Raw genomic sequence first — 12,471 nt, forward strand, 5'->3', positions numbered from 1 at the left:
GACACCTCAACCTGTCCACTAGCTGTGGGTGGTACGGAGTAGCCACCTTGTGGCGCACATCATATTTAGCCAACAACTTCTCGAAGGCCCGGTTGCAGAAGTGAGTGCCTCCGTCGCTGATAATTGCGCGCGGTGTCCCAAAGCGGGTGAATATGTTCTTCTTTAGAAACCCGACCACCACCTTAGCATCATTGGTGGGTAATGCTGCAGCTTCCACCCACTTGGACACGTAGTCTACAGCAACAAGAATGTATTTATTGCCATAGGAGCTGACGAAGGGACCCATGAAATCTATCCCCCAAACATCAAACACTTCCACCTCTTGAACTGGGTTCATGGGCATCTCGTGACGCCGGGAAATGTTCCCGGTGCGTTGACATTCATTACAGCCCTTGACCCACAAGTGAGCATCCTTGAACACTGTTGGCCAGAAAAATCCGGCCTCTAGCACCTTAGCTGCTGTCCTGATTCCTCCAAAGTGACCGCCATACGCCGAAGCGTGACAAGCCTGCAAGACAGAAGATTGTTCGATCTCGGGGACGCATCTCCGGATCATGTTATCAAGGCATATTCTAAACAAGTAGGGCTCATCCCAGTAATACAATTGGCTTTCACGAAAGAATCTCTTCCTCTGGACCGATGACAGGTCGTGAGGAACAATACCACTGGCCAGGTAATTAGCATAGTCTACCAAGGCGCTTCCTGATGAGTGGTAGCGAGCAGTTGCTCATCTGGAAAAGTTTCTAGAATTTCCTCAACTTCTACTACATTTTCAGCTCCTTCAAGTCGTGATAGGTGATCAGCGACTTGATTTTGAGTGCCCTTGCGGTCACGAATTTCAAGATCGAACTCTTGTAGTAGCAACACCCAACGAATCAGGCGTGGCTTAGAGTCCTTCTTTTCTATTAAGTATCTAAGAGCTGCATGGTCAGTGTATACGATTACCTTAGATCCTATCAGATAGGACCGGAACTTGTCAAAGGCAAATACCACAGCTAGCATCTCCTTTTCTGTCACTGTGTAGTTCAACTGGGCTCCGCTCAGCGTCCTACTGGCATAGTAGATTGGGTGCATCAATTTGTCCTTCCGCTGGCCCAGCATTGCCCCCACCGCGTAGTCACTAGCATCACACATTAATTCGAACGGTTGCTCCCAGTTGGGGGGCAACGATTATGGGTGTTGTGACCAGCCTTTGCTTCAACTCCTCAAAAGCTACCTTGCAATCATCAGAAAATACAAAAGGGTGATCTTTCTCTAACAACTTACAGAGAGGGTTGGCGATTTTGGAGAAGTCCTTAATGAACCTCCGGTAGAACCCGGCATGTCCAAGGAAGCTTCTTATGGCTTTGACTGAAGTTGGTGGCGGCAGCTTTGCTATGACATCAACCTTTGCTCTATCAACCTCTATTCCCTTGCTTGACACCCGGTGCCCCAAGACTATTCCTTCTTGTACCATGAAATGGCACTTTTCCCAATTCAGAACCAAGTTGGTCTCGATGCACCGTTTCAGCACACGCGTCAGATTTATTAGGCATTCCTCAAATGAATTCCCCACCACTGAGAAGTCATCCATGAACACCTCCATTATGTCCTCTACCATGTCAGTGAATATGGCCATCATGCACCGTTGGAATGTGGCGGGTGCATTGCATAGGCCAAAGGGCATCCTCCTAAAGGCATAAATACCATATGGGCAAGTGAAGGAGGTCTTCTCTCTGTCCTCAGGTGCAATAGAGATCTGGTTGTACCCTGAGTACCCATCCAGAAAGCAAAAGTGTGACCTCCCTGCCAATCTATCCAGCATTTGATCTATGAAGGGAAGTGGGAAGTGGTCTTTCCGGGTGGCTAGATTCAACTTTCGATAATCCATGCAAATTCTCCAGCCTGTGACAGTTCTTGTTGAGATTAGTTCATTGTTGTCATTCTTCACAACCGTCATGCCACCCTTTTTAGGAACGCATTGAACTGGGCTAACCCAGCTACTGTCAGAGATTGGGAAAATGATGCCCGCATCCAACCACTTTATCACTTCCTTTTTCACCACTTCCTTTATATTCGGGTTCAGCCTCCTCTGATGTTCCCTGGAAGGTTTGTGCCCCTCTTCCAGCAGAATCTTGTGCATGCAATAGGCGGGGCTGATCCCCTTGATGTCTGCCATGGTCCACCCAATGGCAGTTTTGCACTCCCTTAGTACCTGTAAAAGCTGTTGAACCTGCACATCTAACAAACCAGATGAGATAATAACAGGTAATATGGAGTCGGGACCCAGAAATTCATACCTGAGGTGGGCTGGCAATGGCTTTAGTTCCAGCTTAGGTGGTTCCTCGATGGATGGCTTTGCTGGAGGGGTCTCTCTCTTTTCTAAGTGTAAGGGCTCAAACTCTAGATTTCTATCCCAGAACCCTCTACCTTCCAGTGCCAACACCCATTCCGCCAAATCCTCACCATTCACCTCATCCAAATTTGTCAAGCATGCAGCAAGAGGATCCTCAACCGTCAACGCCTCATCATCAGACTCTACTATTACATCCACTGCATCAACAAGAGAACAATTTGCGAACTCACTTGGTCGCCTCATCGATTTCTGTATATTGAATATAATTTCTTCATCATTGAGCCTCATCTTGAGCTCCCCAGTCTCGCAATCAATCAAAGCTCTCCCCGTGGCCAAGAATGGTCGTCCTAAGATTATAGGAATTTCTTCATCCACTTTGCAATCCAAGATTACAAAATCTGCGGGGAACACGAATTTCCCTACCTGAATAAGCACATCATCAAGGATCCCAAATGGACGCTTCACAGTCCTGTCGGCCAGCTGCAACAACATAGAGGTGGGTCTAGCTCTCCCAATGCCTAACCTCTTATAAATAACCAGGGGCATAAGATTAATGCTGGCCCCTAAATCACAGAGTGCCTTAGCAAAGGCAAAGTTCCCAATAGTGCATGGAATTGTAAAGCTACCTGGATCAGATAGCTTTTCAGCAACAGGTCTAGATACCACTGCACTACAGGTTTGAGTAAGTGTCACTGTGGACAAATCTTGAAAGTCAAACTTCCGAGACATCAAGTCTTTCATCATTTTAGCGTATCCCGGCATCTCCTTTAAGGCTTCAATCAATGGAATGTTTACCTGGATTTGTTTGAGCATCTCCAAGAACTTTTTATACTGCTCCTCCTTTTGATGCTTGGCCAACCTTTGTGGAAATGGTGCAGGAGGTCTTTTCTTCCCAATCACTTGAGATTTCTCTTTCTCAGCTACTGTTTCAACTACTGGCTCAGCTACTGTCTCAGTCTCTTGCTGCATATTCTTTTCTTCAGGTGCGGGCTGGACTGTTACCTCTGTCAATCCCGTAGACTCATCCAGCTCAATGGGCACTGGAATGAGTGTCTTAGCCTGTATGTTTTCTCGAGCTCTCTCTTGTCTAGATCCCTACCATTCCGGAGACTCACCGCCGTCAGCTGCTTTGGGCCCTGATCTTTTGGATAGATTTGAGTATCTGCAGGTAATGTCCCTTGACGACGATTGTTAAGTGACATTGAAATCTGGCCCACTTGTACCTCAATATTTTTGATAGCTGCATCATGTGCATCCACCCTTTCATTTATCTTAGCATTGGACCCAATAACCTGCTGCATCATTGCTTCAAGTCTTGCAAACCCGTCTTCCTGTCTTCCACCCTGCTGTTGCTGAGGTGGGTGGTACCCTTGCTACTGATTGTTGTACCCCTGTGGTCTAGGATATGGTGCCATGTTATTGGGGGGTCTCATGCCTCCCATGTTTCCGGCGTTATACTGTGGCTGAGGTGGCCTGTACTGCTGCTGAGTCTGCTGACCCCAGTTCTGATTACCTTGCCTCTGACCCCCGTAGTTAGCCACATAGTTCATATCTTCAGGGTGCTGACGATGATGATCATGCTCTGTATTCCAAGGATTACCAATTGGCTGGCTAATGCAAGATGTGCACAAGCCCCCATTGGTAGTATCTACTATATGAACCTGCTGCTTCTGCCCTTATTCCTCCACCTTTTTGGTGAGGATGCTCATTTGTGTCAAGAGAGTCGCCATATTTTCAGCCATTGTATTAGAAGGATCGAGAGGCACTGAGTGCACCATTGGAGTGATAGGTGCGTTCCTAGTTGTCCAACCCGAATTCTGCGCCATCTTGTCGAGCAAATTCTGACATTCTCTCCAAGTCTTGCTCAAGAATGCCCCACCAGCAGAGGCATCTACGATGTTCTTCATGCTGTCTGACAGTCCCATGTAAAACCGTTGTCCCAACATCTGTTCTGGAACACCATGGTGGGGACACATAACCAACATTCCCTTAAACCTGCCCCATGTCTCGTGTAGTGTCTCCATTGGTTTCTGTTTGAAACTCACAATCTCATCAATTTGTTGAGCAGTTTTGTTGGGCGGATGGAACTTGTTGTGAAATTGCTTGACCAACTCATCCCAAGTTTCTATAGAGTTTATGGGGAGCGAGTTTAGCCAAACCCGAGCAGCTCCTGTCACCGAGAACGGAAACAATAATAGCCTGATTGCTTCCGGAGTCACGTTGGGTTGTCCTTGAGTTTTGCAGATAGACAGGAAGTTCTTCAAGTGCTGCTGAGGATCTTCTGTTTGTGTCCCAGAAAAGAGTCCCTTGTTCTGCAACAAGTGTAGCATGTTATTTGTGATCTGGAACGATTCAGCTTGTATTGCGGGCACAACAATGGCAGTAGCCAAATTGTCAGCTGTTAGTTGTGCCCAGTCATATAATGCACCCTCAGGCACAGGAGGTGCCCCTTCCCTGGCATTTAAGCCAGCTTGCTCATTCCTAACGTTTCCGTTGGGATCGTTTACGTCTCCCATGTTAATTTCGATTTTGAGTGTTTGTTGGGATTGTTGAATTCTTTGTTGGCACGGTTCAATGCCCGGAATGTTTGCTCGGGGTCTGAGAGTCCTTCAAGTAGTTCTCCANGTCTCCCATGTCAATTTCGAATTTGTGTGTTTGCTGGGATTGTTGAAGTCTTTTGTTGGCACGATTCAATGCCCAGAATGTTTTTTCGGGGTCTGAGAGTCCTTCAAGTAGTTCTCCAGTCCTCATAGAATTTCTAGGCATACACCTGTGCACCCAGATCAACAACCATCAAAATTTCTATGAAAAATTGGATAGAGAGAAAACTGACCACACTAAGAATTTTTGTATTTCTATCAATGGTAATTGATAATTCCGTTAACTCCCCGGCAACGGCGCCAAAATTTGATCGCGCCCAACTATGCCCTTTAAAAAGGACTCTGCGGACGTTGCAAATATAACCCGAGTATTACGCCCAGGGTCGAATCCACAGAGAGTTAACCTATCAATCACTATCTTTAGACCCACTAAACTCTTCAGAACCAGTTTCCCAGATGTTTGAATCACAGTTGAAGGTTGCTTTACTAACTACGATTGCAAGTAACTTGAACAGCTGAAAATTAAAATGCTAAGGTTGTAAACAATGATGAGAAGAAGCTAAGGCAATGATTTCCCCTATTGAAAGAATCCCTTCTGTTTATGCTCACACAAATTTACCAACACATCTCTATCAATCATGAACGCTCATCTTACCGTAAATCTCTCCCGAGTAATCACAGTAATATACTAATTGCACTCTCCCGAGATACACTAGCTTACTTTATTTAGCACAATTCACTTTAGATTACACCCAAGGCTTCATTATCCCTAATCCCGCCTTTAAACCCGCAATTATAGATTCCTCTTATACTTTGGGAGTGGTGTTGTTCAACAATAACCTAAATATGCACTCTTTTCCAAGTTATGCACACTAAATAGGCACAGCTAATTGAGGATACTGTTAATTAACTACAACAAGCACAAAATTGAACAAATAGAGATTGAAGCTAGCAATTTGTATTCACATAAACAAGATGTTCATCCCCCAATAGGTTCCATCAAAGCCTTAGACAAAGAATTTAGCTACTCATGGATATGGGAAAACAAACTAAGATAGAATTCATCATAGCTAGCAATAAAAATCAAAGAAAAGAAGAAAGATGTTTTGGGTGATCTCTCACAATTGTTCTCCTTGACAAGATACTCTAAAATTCAATACATGCCTCTCTTGGGCGAAGTCTTGTATTTAAAATAGAGTTTAGGTCTAAAAATCCCGTGTTTTACACTTTAGTCCCTGAAGTTTTCTGCTTCCGCCGCGGTTCTACCGCGGTCGCGGTCAAACCGCGGCCAAATGCCTTCTCTGAATTTGAAGTTATCCGCAGCTATCTTCTACCGCGGTTCTACCGCGGTCGCGGTGGAACCGCGGTAAACCCAGTCCTCTGAATCTTCAGGCCTGTTTTGCGTGGTTTCCTTGGGGAATTTCATAGTTGGCCTCTTTTTTCTTCATTTTTTATTCCAAAAAATACTCCCTAGCCTTCCCTGATCATATATCACCTGCAAATCATGAAAAACACTAATAAGAGCATTTTGTTATCACTTTTATCATCAAAACTATACACGAAGGTGGTTATTTAAGGCGTGATTATAGTTAAATTCACCTATTATAAATCAACTAATTAAATCCTTTATAATTCCGCTTAAACTATCTCATGTGACGGATACAAAATCCACCGGTCGGGTTTTCACATGAAAACTTATAAGCTTATATAAAGGGGTATTATCAAACCCAAAAACCAAGTCATGGATTCTATCAACTAATTATTATTCACAAATGTTATTTGTTATTGTCCAATGTATTAGGCATATACTAACTCTAAATAGAGTTGTACCTTTTGATAAATCAAAACAATAAACAAATTACATTGATCATAATAATTATATCAAGATTAGGAGTATAAGCTCATTTAATGAATTAGAGAAAGTGTTTTATATGTATTCAGTACAAAAATACATTTTCTCTACTTGGTCCGTTCAATATATACTGAGTATACTAGCACAAGAAGTTGGAGTAGACTTACTCCCATAATCAAGACAAATTATACAATAATCTTGTGCTACAATCATCAATATATTTTGTCCGATAATATCTTCGATTGTGAACATAGTTTATTAATTATGAGAACCAACAATTTAATCTTCTGTGTATGAGCTAAGATTCCATACACTAAATTATCTACTACATAATCAAAAGGACACACATGTTACAAATGATCTATTTAAAATAGTGTTGGATTGAATTGAATAAATTAAATAAATAATTGTTTCATAAAGAACAAAATATAATACTATGTCTAAACCGCATGGTTAATAGCATATCCCAACAATCTCCCACTTAGACTCATAACCATGCGTCTAATATTTTAACACCCATTCCTTCTACATGCTTGTCAAAAATCTTCTGTGTCAAGCTCTTTGTAAACGGGTCAGCCAAATTATCCTCCGACGCAATCTTCAACACTCTTGCATCACCTCTTTGTGTTATGTCCCGAATTAAGTGATATTTACGCTCAATATGCTTACTTCTTTTATGGCTTCTTGGTTCCTTCGAGTTTGCAACTGCACCACTATTGTCACAATAAAGTACAATTGGTGCTTGAACCGAAGGAACCACATTAAGCTCTTTCAGAAAGTTCCTGAGCCAAAGAGCCTCTTTGGCTACTTCAGATGCAGCCACATATTCGGCTTCCATGGTGGAATCAGCAACACATGATTGCTTGATGCTCCTCCAACTTATGGCTCCACCTCCCAAAGTAAAAACATATCCTGAGGTAGATTTTCTAGAGTCTCTATCTGACTGGAAATCTGAATCAGTATAGCCAATGGGTGCAAGATCACCTGAGTGATACACCAACATATAATCCCTAGTCCTTTTCAGGTACTTGATTATATGCTTAACAGCAGTCCAGTGTTCTCGACCAGGGTTAGACTAAAATCTGTTAACCATGCCAACGGCAAAGCAAATATCAGGTCTAGTACATAGCATTGCATACATAAGACTCCCTACAGCAGAAGCATAAGGGACCGCCTTCATCTTTTCTATCTCATCAGTCGTTTTTGGGGACTGATCTCTTGATAGAGAGATTCCATGTCTAAAGGGGAGAAACCCTTTCTTGGAATCTTGCATGCTAAACCTGGTGAGAATAGTATCAATATAAAGTGTTTGGGACAAGCCTATTATCCTTTGCTTGCGATCTCGCATAAGCTTGATCCCAAGGATATGTGTTGCCTGTCCCAAATCTTTCATATCGAAACGTGAGGACAACCATTCCTTTACTGAATTCAACATGCTCACATTGTTTCCTATGAGCAAAATATCATCTACGTACAAGACCAAAAATGTAACTTTATCTCCACTCCACTTCTTATAGACACAAGACTCATTTTCACATTGATCAAAACCGAATGTCTTAATCGATGCGTCAAAACAAGTGTTCCATGCCCTAGAAGCTTGTTTCAATCCATAAATGGATTTCTTTAATTTACACAACATGTGCTCATTTCCACTTTTTATGAAACCAACTGGTTGTGCCATATAGATGCACTCATCAAGACTTCCATTTAGAAAGGCGGTCTTGACATCCATTTGCCAGATCTCATAATCGTAATGAGCCGCAATGGATAAGAGAATCCTTATAGATTTAAGCATGGCTATTGGCGAAAAGGTTTCCTCATAATCGATCCCTTCTTTTTGAGTAAACCCTTTTGCGACAAGCCTAGCTTTAAAAGTATGCACTTTTCCATCCATTCCTCTCTATGGGTTTGACTCCAGTAGGTGGTTCTACAAGATCCCAGACTTGATTTGAGTACATGGACTCCATTTCAGATTTCATAGCATCAACCCATTTATCAGCATCTGTATCATGTAGTGCTTCGTCGTAATTAATAGGTTCTGTATTAGGCTCTTCAGGGATTCTATCATAAGATTCTCCCAAGAGCGAAAACCGGAGAGGTTTTTTAATAATTCTCCCACTACGACTAGTCACTACAGGTGGAGGCTGATTTTGTTTTTGAATCACTTCACCACTTCCTTGAACTGAAGTCTCAATGTTATTTTCCACAGCAGGTGGTGCTAGGATATCATTGACTTCTTCCTGGAGTGCAGGATCCCTCCCAGATTGCCTCTCAGAATCAGTGGCACTGTTCTGCCGCGGTCCTACCGCGGTTACGCCAGGATCGCGGTCAAAAGGCCCTGCAGAATCAGGGGCATTGTTCTGCCGCGGTCCTACCGCTGTTACGCCAGGACCGCGGCGAGAGAGGCTTTCGGATTCTTCAGGTTGCATAACAATTTCAGGTTGTTCAACAACATGAGGTTGCTCAACAATCTGAGGTTGCTCAACATTATTTCCACTACTTTGGGGTAGTGAGATGTCACGCAATTGTTCTTGTGCAATCTGATGCCTATTGACATTTCTCCCACTACGATAATGCAGTGGTATGTCAATGCTGGCTTCCGGGATAAGTTCAAGAGTTGAGTCGTTAGTTATTCCATTATTTAATTCCTGTAAAAGTAGTTTACTTCTAGGAATATGGTTCGTTAGATAGTTCTCCTCTAAAAATCTGGCATTTGTCGTAACAATTACCTTCTTTTCTTTGGGACAATAAAACAAACCGCCTTTTGTTCCTTTTGGATATCCAATGAAAATGCATACTTCTGTCCTTGATTCCAATTTATCCGCTTTCCCTTTCAGCACATGTGCTGGACAACCCCAAACCCGAATGTGCCGTAAACTTGGCTTTCGCCAGTCCACAATTCTATTGGAGTTGAAGGTACTGACTTTGAAGGAACCAAATTTAGAATGTAGTTTGCTGTTTCTAAAGCGTATCCCCAAAAGGAAAGAGACAAATCGGAATAACTTAACATTGATCTAACCATTCCCATAAGAGTCCTATTTCTTCTTTCTGCCACACCATTTTGTTGTGGTGTTCCTGGTGCAGATAATTGAGATGTAATTCCATTATCTGATAAGTATTTTATGAATTTCGCAGAAAGGTATTCACCACCACGATCAGATCGTAATGTTTTGATATATTTATCATGTCGTTTCTCTGTTTCCGTCTTAAATTCTTTGAATTTCTCAAAGCATTCAGACTTACGGCGCAACAGCTAAATATATCCATATTTTGAGTAATCATCTGTGAAAGTCACAAATACTCAAAATCACCTCTTGCTTGTATATTCATAGGACCACACAAATCAGAGTGAATTAATTCTAGCTTATCACTGGCTCTATTCCCTTTTGAGGGAAAATGTCTCTTGGTCATTTTACCTTCTAAACAGGATTCGCATGTTGGTAGTGATTCCACTTTCAATGAACTCAAAGGTCCATCAGAGACCAATCTCGAAATCCTATTTAGATTTATACGGCCTAGACGTAAGTGCCATAAATAAGTCTGACTCAATTCAGAAATACGTTTTCTTTTATGTGGTAGACTAATGTTAGTTAGTTTTTTTGGTTGTTGTAGCACAGCGGGGATATATCAAGAACAAAAAGGTCATGTACTCTAGCAGCTTTGTAGATAAAACGTCTATGAAACTTAATAACAACAGAGTTATTAGCAAAATAAACATTATAACCAGCATTCATTATTTTCGAAACCGAAATCAAATTCCCTCTAATGGAAGGTACATAGAGAACATCTTTTAAAACTAAAACTCTATCACTACTAAACGAAACACTAATATCTCCTAAAGCTAAAGCTGGTGCTGGCTCGCCATTGGCTTGATAAACCCAAACTTCATTCTCACTTAGCCGCCGCGTTTCCTGAAACCCCTGCAAAGAATTGCAGATGTGATTAGTGGCTCCCGAATCTACACACCAAAACATGATAGAAACAGCCGCTAAACAAGTTTCAACGACATTTAAATTTGAATTACCTTGCTTATTCAACTTTGCCAGATAGGCGGGGCATTGCTTCTTGTGATGCCCGGGTTGCTTGCAATGATAGCACTTGCCTTTGGGCTTGTTCACGCCAGCCGCACCACCAGGTGCCAGAACCTTTTGAGCCTTCTTCTTTTTCTTATTGCCTTTCGACTTAGAAATTGAAGGTTTCTCAACATTTAGTGCCACACTGGAGCTTGTTGTTTGATAATAGATTATGTCGCTTGCAGCTCATTCAACAATTTTGCTAGTGACAAATCCATTTTGTTCATATTATAGTTCAAGCGAAACTGTTGAAAACTATCAGGCAGAGTCTGCAGGACCATCTCAACTTTAGACTCCTTATCAATCACAGCTCCAAGGACCTCCAGTTCATTTAGAAGACTCATCATCTTTAGAACATGGTCCCTGACCGATGATCCTTCATCCATTTTCGTGTTCAAAAGGGCTTTCATGGTTGTCTGCTTAGCTGCGCGATTTTGCTCACCGAACATCTCTTTGAAACTTTCGAGCATATCATAAGCAGACCCCATGGACTGATGCTGATGTTGCAAAACATTCGCCATAGAGGCAAGAATGTAACATCGCGCCATCTCATCAGCCTTAACCCATTTGTCATAGGCCTTAACCTGATCATCCGTAGCATTTTCAGGTTTTTCTAGGCACTCCTCAGAGATTACAAATTTGTAACCTTCAGCAGTTAGGACAATATCAAGGTTCCTTTTCCAGTCAACATAATTTGGTCCTTCTAGCTTGTTTGGTTCAAAATTGAGGTAAGTGGGTTGAATGAAGACATGGTTAATCTGGGAGATATTCACATTAAATAGATCATTAGTTATATATTAAGAATGATTAAATTCAAAATTACACATTACACATATAACCATGCTCAGTGAACAGTTAGATTCGTTAGNATGGCCGAGGTGTCCTTTGCCATCTTGCCTTGTGGGCATGACTACGACTTGGTCGACCCCATATCGTTCCTCTTAGGGATGATTAACCCATGGTCAGATTTTGACCCATACACCACCACAAAAAAGAATCAATAGAAGATTAAACTAGTTAAACAAGATCAGAATGGGATTTTACTGTTTTGTGCCTTAGTTTTTGTCATTATACTGTCCTAAAAAGGACATTATACTTCCTAGAAAATGTCCCTAAACTGAAAGACTATGCCAACAAAATTGAGTATAACTCTGTCCATCTAACTTTCCCCTTAATTTTCAAAATTATGAATTAGCATAAACTTTCATCCACCATTCAAGGGAAGAAATTAAGGGGTATTATCTCTTTTAGCCCGCGCCATAAACTTTTTAATTTTTTTTCTATGTATGTGTATTACATTGTCTAGTTTGATGTAAGATGGCGTCTGATGTGTATTGTTAGAACATGCGCAGCGGAAGCAAGCATACAATCAGGCATCAATTACATGTAAAGTAGATAACGCAATAATAACGAGATCAGGAACACTAACCTCTTGAAATAGTTGCACAAATTCTCCAAGCAGCAAGAATCCAGGGCTGTAGTCTTCTGCTATATGCCTAGTAAAACCTTGAACACTTTTGCTTTTGGGTGGGCAAGAACAATACAACTCTAGGGTAGCTAACAGGAGAAACCTGTCTCCTTTTTATACACGAAATTAAGCCCTAAAAATCG

Source organism: Nicotiana attenuata, chromosome 2, assembly GCF_001879085.1.
Source record: "Nicotiana attenuata strain UT chromosome 2, NIATTr2, whole genome shotgun sequence".
NCBI lineage: Eukaryota > Viridiplantae > Streptophyta > Magnoliopsida > Solanales > Solanaceae > Nicotiana > Nicotiana attenuata.